Here is a 9,422-nt window from a genome sequence, read left to right as displayed (position 1 = left end):
GCGGGAACAGGCGACGCTGCGCCTGCACCAAGATGGGGCACAGGGAGAGCCCTCCCTCCCAATTAGCGCTCGGATCGTTTCCAATTTTGGTGTTCGGCGCTCACGGCCAGGAGCAGGGCACGTCCCCCCCCCCCGCCCCGAGCTGGGGCCGGTGATGAGCAGGGAGGTTCATTAGCAAGTTTGAGGGACGTGGTCAGCGCGCACGGTGGGGACGGGCTGGGGGGGACCCGGTGATCTTGGTGACTTTTCCAACCTTCACGATTCTGGGATTCAATTGGAGGAGCTCACCAGGGACGGCGAGGGAACCGAAGGGAGCTTTGGGGCTTTGTGCAGAGCCAGGGCTTGGGGCTGCATCCGTGCACATGCTCCTAAGACCAGCACAGCTCCCACCAACACCAAATGCATCAGAAGGGCCCCGAGGGCCCCACCAGCACACCCAGCTGCTGCCGGGAACCTCTGAAGTTAGAGTCATAGAACAGTTGGGTTGGAAGGGACCTCAAAGATCCCCGCCCTGCAATTTGCTGCTTTGTGGCTTTATTTACAGCTTTCTGCCTATTTATAAGCTGAGTTACAGCGCGCTTGGGACAAGGTGGTGGGGAGGGTGAGAAGGGGCAGGAAGGGCTGGGCACAGGGCAGCCCCGAGCGCTGGGTCTGTGCTGGTTGATGACGGGCGTGAGAGCGAGACAGGCAGCACTGATCCGTGCTCACCCCTCGGATTTCTCTTCCTTGCAAAGGAAGCACTACCAGCCACTGGAAGCGCTGGTTGAGCAGCAATTCAGAAATAAGGAATACAGTGCGAGCACCATTCAAACCAGTGCAGTCCTTGCTGTGCCCAGTGGAGGGTCTGCTCTGCGCCAAGGGGTGCAGGTGGCCCAGGGAATGTCACCCTACGGATTCTCCTTTGGCGTTTCCCAAGCAATAACTGCCCAGACTGAATCCAAGCCGCCTCTGGGAATTAGCATAAGAGACATTAAAGCTACACTTTAATTACAGAGATGAGCATCAGCAAGGACAGGGCGGGTGCTTCAGCATCAAAATGCCTCCAAAGGGCCATTAGAAAGTGGCTTCGAAGTGCCCAGGCTACAAATACCAGCACCTCTCCGCCCCGAGCAGCACCTGAGAAACACTGATCTCCTTCAGCTGTTGCAAAAAGGAGCAGCCCACCACCACCCAGGTCCGAGCTGCTGCACCATCCCCGAGCTCAATGCTGCATCCCGGCACAACACTGCACAGACCCAGACGTCTCCGGTGCAATTTGCAAGCGAAGGGCGACGCAGAAGGCCCCGGCTGAGGTCAGACAGCAGATCCCAGGGGACAGCCTGGGGATGGGAACGGCGGCTCCAAATTCCCAAACTCCCAGCACCGAGCCCGGGCCAAGCACGGCTCTGCTGGGTGCAGGCACGTGCCTTTGTTGTGTCTGCTGCACATCCTCGGCGCGTCCCCAGCAGCAGCAACGCGCTGCAGGGGGGCTCCCAGAAAGCTCTGCAGAGCTCCTCACCAAAAGCATGAATGAATTGTGGGAACGGGGGCGAGCCGGGCGGGCTGCACGTCCCAGCACCCTGCGAGCAAAACTGCAGGGCAGCACCCAGCCCCATCGCCCTTCTGCTCGTCCTCTCACAGCGTGGATTTCCCCAGCCTGCCAGCAACAGGTTGTGTCCCTGCGCAGCAATGCGGGCACTGAAAGCATCCCATCCCGAGGCAGATGTTCCTGCGACCTTTCACCCCTGCTCGATTCAGGAGCTTTGCTGCTTTCCTTTCGGCGCTAAGCTGCCATCTGCCACCAGCAGCACAGCTGACAGCCAGGCAGCCCGGCACGGCTCACGCACCACTTTGTTCTGATTCGGGACGCAACAGCCCTGCAGGAACCCATCCCCACGATGGGGAGCTTTAAGGGTGCTGGGCTCACGGGGACGGTCCCCACCCTTGTCCCCGTCCCACGGGCAGCACCACACAAGAGGGGACGGGAGCCCAGGCTGCCCCTGCGTAACTCCTTCCTCACCTGCTGGGAGCAAAAGTGGCCGGTTTGTTTCCCCCAAGGCAACAGCACCGTGGGAAAACCAAGGAGGGAAGGCGCAGGCCTTTACTTCAGCCCCATCTTGGGGTGATTGAGTTAATGGGGCCGGGCGATTCTCCGCTGGGGCTGAGCATGCACTGCTGGGAAGGGAACACCTCCAGGGAAGGGCCGGCAGAGCCAGCGGGGCTGCAGCGAGCAGAGGTGGCCCCGAGCAGGACGGGGTCACAACACGCAGCCACTGCCTGCACGGCGCACTGGGTCCCCACGGAGGGTCCCACTTCTGGCACAACGGAGCAGGCGCCTGCTCCATCCAGGCAGCACGGAACGAACCAAGCGGCCAACGGGACAAAACAGATCTCATGCACTCGCGAGGCGCCGGCCAAGGGAAGGAGCAACAACCAGCAGGAGTCACTTTTCCAGTTGTGCCAGTGGCTTCTCTCTTGGCACAGCCCTCGAGCAACACCGCGGCTCCCAGCGTCACACCCCGCACCCACGACGCGCTCACTGCCTGCACCTCGTGCCACGGCGAGGAGGGACGTGCCCTGCATCGTGCGGCGTGGTTCCTGGCACCAGTGCCCACCGGGAGCTCAGAGCTCCGCCGTGCTCCCAGCCCTGCCTGCTCCTTCTCACCACGTGGGACACGGCGCAGCCCAACACCCCAAACCAGCGCCGGGCGGAACAGGCGGTTTCTGTGCAAGGTCCCATCCCGGCCTCACGTTATTAAGCACGCCGGGACACCGGCCTGGGAAAGAAAACAGTTTCACATAGGGAGGGTGGTTGGCAAAGCAACAGGTTACTTCGAGTGACATCAGGTTAATAAAGCGAGAGCAGATCTACCGTCTCGTTTAATTAAAAAAAAGCACACTGCAATCCCAATGCTTTGATGTGTTTTTTTTTTTTTGGTTCCATTTTGACCTAGCCCGAGCCATCTAATTGAGATTTTAAGACCCAGACTTTCATCTGGAGAGAAACTCATGGAATTCCCAAAGCTGGACGCGCTCATGGACGGAGCGGGCAGAGATGTGTGACAGCCAGCGGCCCTCTGACCGGCACCGAGCAACAAATATGGCTCTGTGCCTTCAGCAGACGTTGGTCAGGACAGTTTGGGAATCCAAGTTCCCATTGTAATGAAAAACAATATAATCCCATTAGTAAGCAGAGTGGCCGGGCTATTCACCGCGGCGGTAAGCAGCTACCTGGGAAGGAGCTGCTTTTCAATGGAGCTTCATTCACAATGAACATGAAAGATGGCTAAGGAAGAGACCAAGACAAAACTCACTCCATTCCCACCCTCAACAATGGGCACTCAAGTTTTTTCTCCCCCAGCTGATGCTTTTTATATCCTCCGCTGGTGTAAATCCGCACAGCCCTATTGTCTGGGGGGCTGGGCTGCCCTAGCAGGGCCCAGGTCTCCGCTCTGCTCATCACGACCGCTCTCAGTGGACGCATCCAGCTCCTCCTCAGCGAGGAGCTCATTTATCACACACTCGTTAAGGCTGGTAGAGCCCTCTCAGATCCCCATCCCACCCCACCGTGCCCACTGACCACGTCCCTCAGTGCAACGTCCCCGTGGCTCTGGAACACCCCCAGGGACGGTGACCCCACCACCCCCAGTGCAGCCTGTGCCAATGCTGACCACTCACGGAGCAATGACGAACAAACTCTGACTTTTTTTTCACCCCAAACCAAGTTTTGGTTAAACACTGCGCTCCCTGATCCCCATATATGGAGAACTCCCCCAGGAACACGCGCGGGCCCTCTATCTCGCTCTCCTAATCCTGAAAATAAAACCTGAGATTAGGATCTGAGCAGCTACCAAGAGTTTAAACAACCTATATTTAGCTCTGATCTTTATAAATAGGAGGAGAGGGGCGTTTCGTGGGGCACGGCGCTGCCCCCACAGCGCAAAACCCACTGAAAGCCAAAGCCACCGCGCTGCAGCAGACGGACAGCGGGCGAGGAGGGGGATGGACAGACAGCAACAGGTCCAAGCCCCTCATTGAAGCAAAGCAGAGCTCTGTAAATCAGTTACCAGCAACACAGCCCCTTGGAAGCGATGCCCCATCGCCTCGAAGCACCCCAAGCAGGAGGACATGTCCCCAACGCCAGCACTGCTGCTGAGCTCAGCCAAGGAGGCAGGCAGCGAGGCCGGGACGGCTCTGCCCCGACACCTTGCCCCGGCAGAAATCCCTGTGTCAACACGCAGCCCCACGGAGCGGCGCGGACAATGGGGCCGGCACTGCCCTCCGCCCGGCGCCCGCATTCCTGCCCCGCGTCCCCTAGAAACCCCCTTTCACGGGGAGCAGCAGGCCCTGTGAAAGGGCCGTCTGTCGCCCTGCCTTTTGACTCCCGGGCCTGTGTCTAACATTTTAATAGGGGCCGGGGGACGGGGAAGGCCCCCCCCTGCTCTCAGGGTCACTCTCCCAGCTGCCCCGCAGCCGGCACGCGGGGCTCTGCCGGCCCATGGGCGCGAGCTGGAGCTGCATTCCTCCGCCCACCCGAGGGCAGCGACCCACTGCTTCAAAAACCTTCGGAAGGGTCTTTTTTTTTCTTTTTTCTTCCCTCCCCCCTCCCCCCCCCCGTGCAAGGACACACAGCGAGGCAGGAGCGCTGCAGCGGCGGGGGCTGGTGTCGTACGTGGGTCATTCCCACCTTAAAATAAATCACCGCACCTCCATTAAGACGCAACCCCCGAGCAGCGATACCGTGCGGCCCTCGGGGTTCCCAATGGGACACCTCATTGGCAAAGGGACGTGGGACAGAGCAGCTGGAAGAGCTCCAAGGCCAAACCCTCCCACTGCTCCTTTGGGGACAGCTGTAGGTGGGCACAGGGCATTCCATGGCACGTGGAGCATCCCACGATGCTTGGAGCATCCCATGGAGCACGGGGCCACGGAGGAGAAGCAAGGCTCAGCCCTGGAGCCCCAACCCCAGCCTGGTGGCCCACACACGGCCTGGTGGCCCTGCTGGCTCCCAGCCCACCATCACCCGGCCGCTCGCCTGCAGCCTGCCCCGTCTGTGAAATGAGGGCGACGTTACGGCATCATTACAGCTTAATAAATCCACTTCCCATATAAATACCATTAAATCCAGATCTCGGGGAAGGGAATTAGGGTGAAAACTTGTTAAAAGAAAACGACTTACGCGCAAATAAATTTTTGCAACTTGACTGAGCGTGAAAGTTTCCCATTAAAATGCAACTCCGCTCCCTTTGCTGGAAACGTGCGAGGGCCCAATAACCACGGCCTAAACTTTAACTGGCTTTTCCAATATTAACTCCAGCCTGCCGTGGGGGAAGGGGAAGAGGTGACGGGTGAAAGCCTGGAGCAGATGTCACCAGGTGCCACCGCTCACTGTCCTGGGGCTCGAGCAGCGGTGTGGGAGCTGCCACGCTCTGGGCTGCTGCAAAGACTTCCCAGTGCCATACACTGCAGATGCACACGGGGTCTGCTCCTAGAAGCCTTGATGCAAGAGAGCATTCCTGTCTGGCAGCGCCTCTGGTCAGCACAAAGTGCAGCAGCTTTGCCCCAGACCAAGGCACGAGTTCAGCCGTGGTCTGGTGAGGACCCAACACAGCACCCGTGGCTCAGGGTCCTCATGCTGGGGGTGGCAAGGGCCTGCTGCTGCCAGCACCCAGAGGCCAACCCCACGGAGCACCCCAAGGAGCTGACACACAAGCTCACAGCTTTGTGGCTGTGTATCCTGGCTGTAGGACAGGAGTTAAAGGAAAGGACGGTAGAACAGCAGCCAGCCCTCTGCGGGCACAAAGGGATGGATGGATGGGGCAGGTGGGACTCCCCAAACCCAACGAAGTGCCACGACTCAACCAGAACCCCCCCGTGTGGATTTCCAAGGCACGTCCCATTTGTCTCCCGCTCCACAGCTCCAGTACGCAGCATGAAACCTCTGTGTCTGAAGCTACATTAGCCACAGAGAGCTCTCCATCCAGCGCTTACCAGCTTGTGTAACTGCACCTCGAGGCTACTCCCTCGTTAAATACACTGATGCTCTATAAATTTCACATTCCACTCATGTACAGCACTCAGGATACCTACAAACACGAGCAAAACCAGGGTCACCACACCTCCAGGCCGGGAAAGAGCAAGCTGATTTCCAAACAATGTTATTTTAAACCTTGCTAACTGCCTGCTGATGATGTTAGGCGAGCCCTTAATTGGGGAACAGCTTGGTCGTGCGGTCACAGATACGTGTCAGCTACACCGTGCATACAATAAACCATCACAACCCTGGAGGTGAGAGCTGGGCTGGAACTAATGGGTCCTGCAAGGGATTGCAGCCAGCACAAGGACCCCATCCCCTCCGGACTGACGCGAAGTCCATCACACATATCCAAGCAGAAAGCAGCAAACCACTCAGACCACAAGGTGAGTTACGGGGTTGGCGACACCACCGGAGTCAGCTACAAGCAGAGAGGAGCGATGCAGGCAGATCCTTCTAGAAAAGAGCTACCACAAGGCTGTCCCCGGTGACCTCACCAGCGAGCTCCTCGCTTGGAACTGCAGCAGGCGACGCTCTGTGCTTCAATGTCCCCTCTTACCCGCTCCCATTTTGCTTTTTCCCAGAATGAGCTCAGGCTGCGGCCGCCACCGAGAGCTCTCTGCGTGGCTGAATCACCGCTCCTCCACCGCTCTCAGGGCTTCCTCTGCCCGATTGTTCAGCACTCCACCCTCTTCCTCTCCAGCGCGGAGACGGCGGATTTTTTTTTTTTTTCTTCTTTTTTTCTTTGTTGTTATTTCATGGAAATAACGTTGGGTTAAAGCGCACGAGAGGGGGGAAAAAAAAAAAAAAAAAAAGAACAACAAGAAACCAAAGCAGAAGGAAACTTCCGCCCTTTGCAGTGAGATAACAATGACCGAGCAGCCCGTGGCTCAGAGGGCACGGCGAGCTGCAGGGCTCGCATCGCTCCTCGGCCTCTGTGTGTCTGCAGAGAGAGGGGTTTGAGCTGAAGAAGTCACTTCTTGCTGCTGCAGTCCTCTCTGAGTGCTTCTCCCGGTGCACCCAACCCAGCGTGCCCACCACACTCCCTGCCAGCAGAGGAAGCACGCTGGCAAATCCACTTTTCCCCCTTTTCAGTGCAAGCCCAGCGATTAATTTAACTTACTCTTTTCCTCTGCGGCCTGTTTTGCTCCTCTGGGCAGCAGTGCTGACCCAGACCCTCCGCTGACTGGAACAGGGCAATGCTTGCAGGACACAGGGAGCGGGGAGGGACCCGCAGGGATGCTGCTGGAGCAGGGCTGGAAACGCAGCCCCCTCCCATGCCATCTGCTTCTACCCGCTGCAGCAAGGGAGGCCCTGGGAACAGCAGTCACGTGGCACAGCAGCCTAAAATCAGCCCCACTCATTGCGGGGATGCCGGGCAGAGACAGCGATCCAGCAGCGTCATTAGGAGCTACCGCTACAAACCCGGATGATTGCTTTTTGGAAAACCTTCTCATTTTGTCCGGGAAAACGCCTCGGTCAGAGGGGAGTGCCACTTGGCCAAGCAACACCACAAAACCACGCCGGGAGCACCGTGGCCGCGAGCAGCCATCCCCAGCGCCAGACCTCCGGGGGCTGCGGGTCCGTGCCAACGCTACACGTGGGGTGAGGCACCCCAAAACTGCACCTCTGCTCCTGCCAATGGGGGGAGGAAAGCAGCTCTGGGGGGGTGTCAGGCAGAGCCCTGTGATGCTCCGTTCAGCGGGAGCCCCGCGCCCCGGCCTCCTGCCAGAGGGATGAGTGAGATGAGGCACCGGGAGCTGCACGCCCCGCACCGCTGAGAAATAATAAAGGCTGAGAGCGCTCCTCGCTGCACAACGGCGGTTTCCTTTCTGTAACAGGGCTGATACGGGGCGTGCAGTTATCGGAGCCGGCTCTGCCCCGTGCGCCCACTCGAGCAGCGTCCCCCTCGGACGCGATTCATTTCGCTCCGCTTTCTAATTGGATTTGTGAGGACAGCACAATGGGGCTTTATGGCCGGAGTGAGTGAAGTGCCAGGCCGAGCGGAGAGGTGGCCAGCAGCCAGAGCAGGGCACTGCACGCCGGCGCCAAGGGGCAGTGCCAGCCTTCCTGCAGCGCTATCTGCGCCGCTGGCCCCGCTTTGTTTGAGGAGCCTGGAAGCGGAGCTCCTCGCGAAGAGATACTCAAACAAGTGAAAAAGAGCACTTTGCGGGCTGCTGCAGGGCACCTGGGAAAGCTGCACCTCGCCCAGGCTGCCAGCGCCCCTCGTAACCTCCCCATCCAACCCATAGCTTCCTGCAAAACGAGCTCGCACGGACCTGCAAACCGAGCTGGTGCCCGCAGCCAGGCTGCTCGCAGCTCCCGGTGACAGAATTCCCCTAAGTTAACTTTATCTCCTGAAAACCCAGCAACCCGAGCTACTCTGGGGGCTTCTCCCTCAAACGGAGCTTGCACGCACCAGACCTAATTAGATTCCATCACCATCTGCACATGAAATGTAAATCAGGAGTTGCAGAGACTTAAGGAAAAAAAAAGGAAAGAATGACCACAAGGAAAAGGAGGGGTGTAAGGTTGGGGAGGGGGCGGAGGGTTGGGCATTCTGGGAAGCCATACATGATTAGTCACACAGCATTAATCTGCCTCCCTTAACAATAGCTGCCGAATTTCGACCGAATCCCAGCTGTCGTTCTTTGAATGAAAGAAAACAAGATTTAGAGCGTCAAGCGTTGGTAAGGGCTTCTGTGCAAAAAAAAGTGGCGTGCATTCATTAGTGGCTCACAAAGGGACCCAGCCTTTGTCCATTAAATTGCTCATGTGCCTGATTGATTTGCTGATTTATTTTCACCAAAGGCTTTGGGGGGCTCCGCTTGGAGGAGGGGGCGGGGGCTGCCCGGGCGCTGCGGGCAGAGTAACGGCACCCAGACCCGCAGAAAAGCAGCAGGCATTGTCAAGGAGAAGTGCCATTCAACAGGTCGGGCTTGGAAATGCCTTCGGGTTCCTCTGCTTGAGAACTTCCTATTGGGAAACTTGGGGTGGGTGGGAACGTCTCCCAGCCCGCTCTCGGCTCAGCCCGCGTTTAACAGGCAGAAGGGAAATCTGGCCGGAAAGCAGAGCCTTGCCCATTCAGATTTCTTTTATGGAATAGTTTTAAAAAGGGAACTGCACTCTTATTCATTTCTCTGGGTTATTGTTCCCTGGGAGCTCGGAGTGAATCGGTCGGCGCTGCGGTGGGTCGGGTGGTCCTTCAAAGGGACCCGTGGCTTTACACATCCGCTTCCCCACCACCAGCCCTGAGAACGCCCCGTGCCAGGAGCGGGCACGGACGGCAGCGTGGCACCGAGGGCACTGCCCCGCGGACGGACACCCACGCAACACAACCGCCCTTGGATGCTTATTGGAGATGCCCTGGAAACTGCAGCACCAGCTGCCAGGGACTGAAGGGCAACGC

General features: G+C 58.4%; 1 protein-coding gene across 2 annotated transcripts in view; it reads right to left on the bottom strand.

Annotated features, from left to right (window-relative positions):
• The window catches only part of NOTCH1 (notch 1), a 35,702-nt gene that overhangs the window by 24,154 nt on the left and 2,126 nt on the right, over nt 1-9,422 (bottom strand). The gene's annotated exons all lie outside the window — the stretch shown is intronic.

The sequence above is a fragment of the Numida meleagris genome, chromosome 16 (assembly GCF_002078875.1).
Source record: "Numida meleagris isolate 19003 breed g44 Domestic line chromosome 16, NumMel1.0, whole genome shotgun sequence".
Taxonomy (NCBI): domain Eukaryota; kingdom Metazoa; phylum Chordata; class Aves; order Galliformes; family Numididae; genus Numida; species Numida meleagris.
Note: the sequence above shows the minus strand (reverse complement) of the source record. Positions and strands in the feature narration are given on the sequence as shown.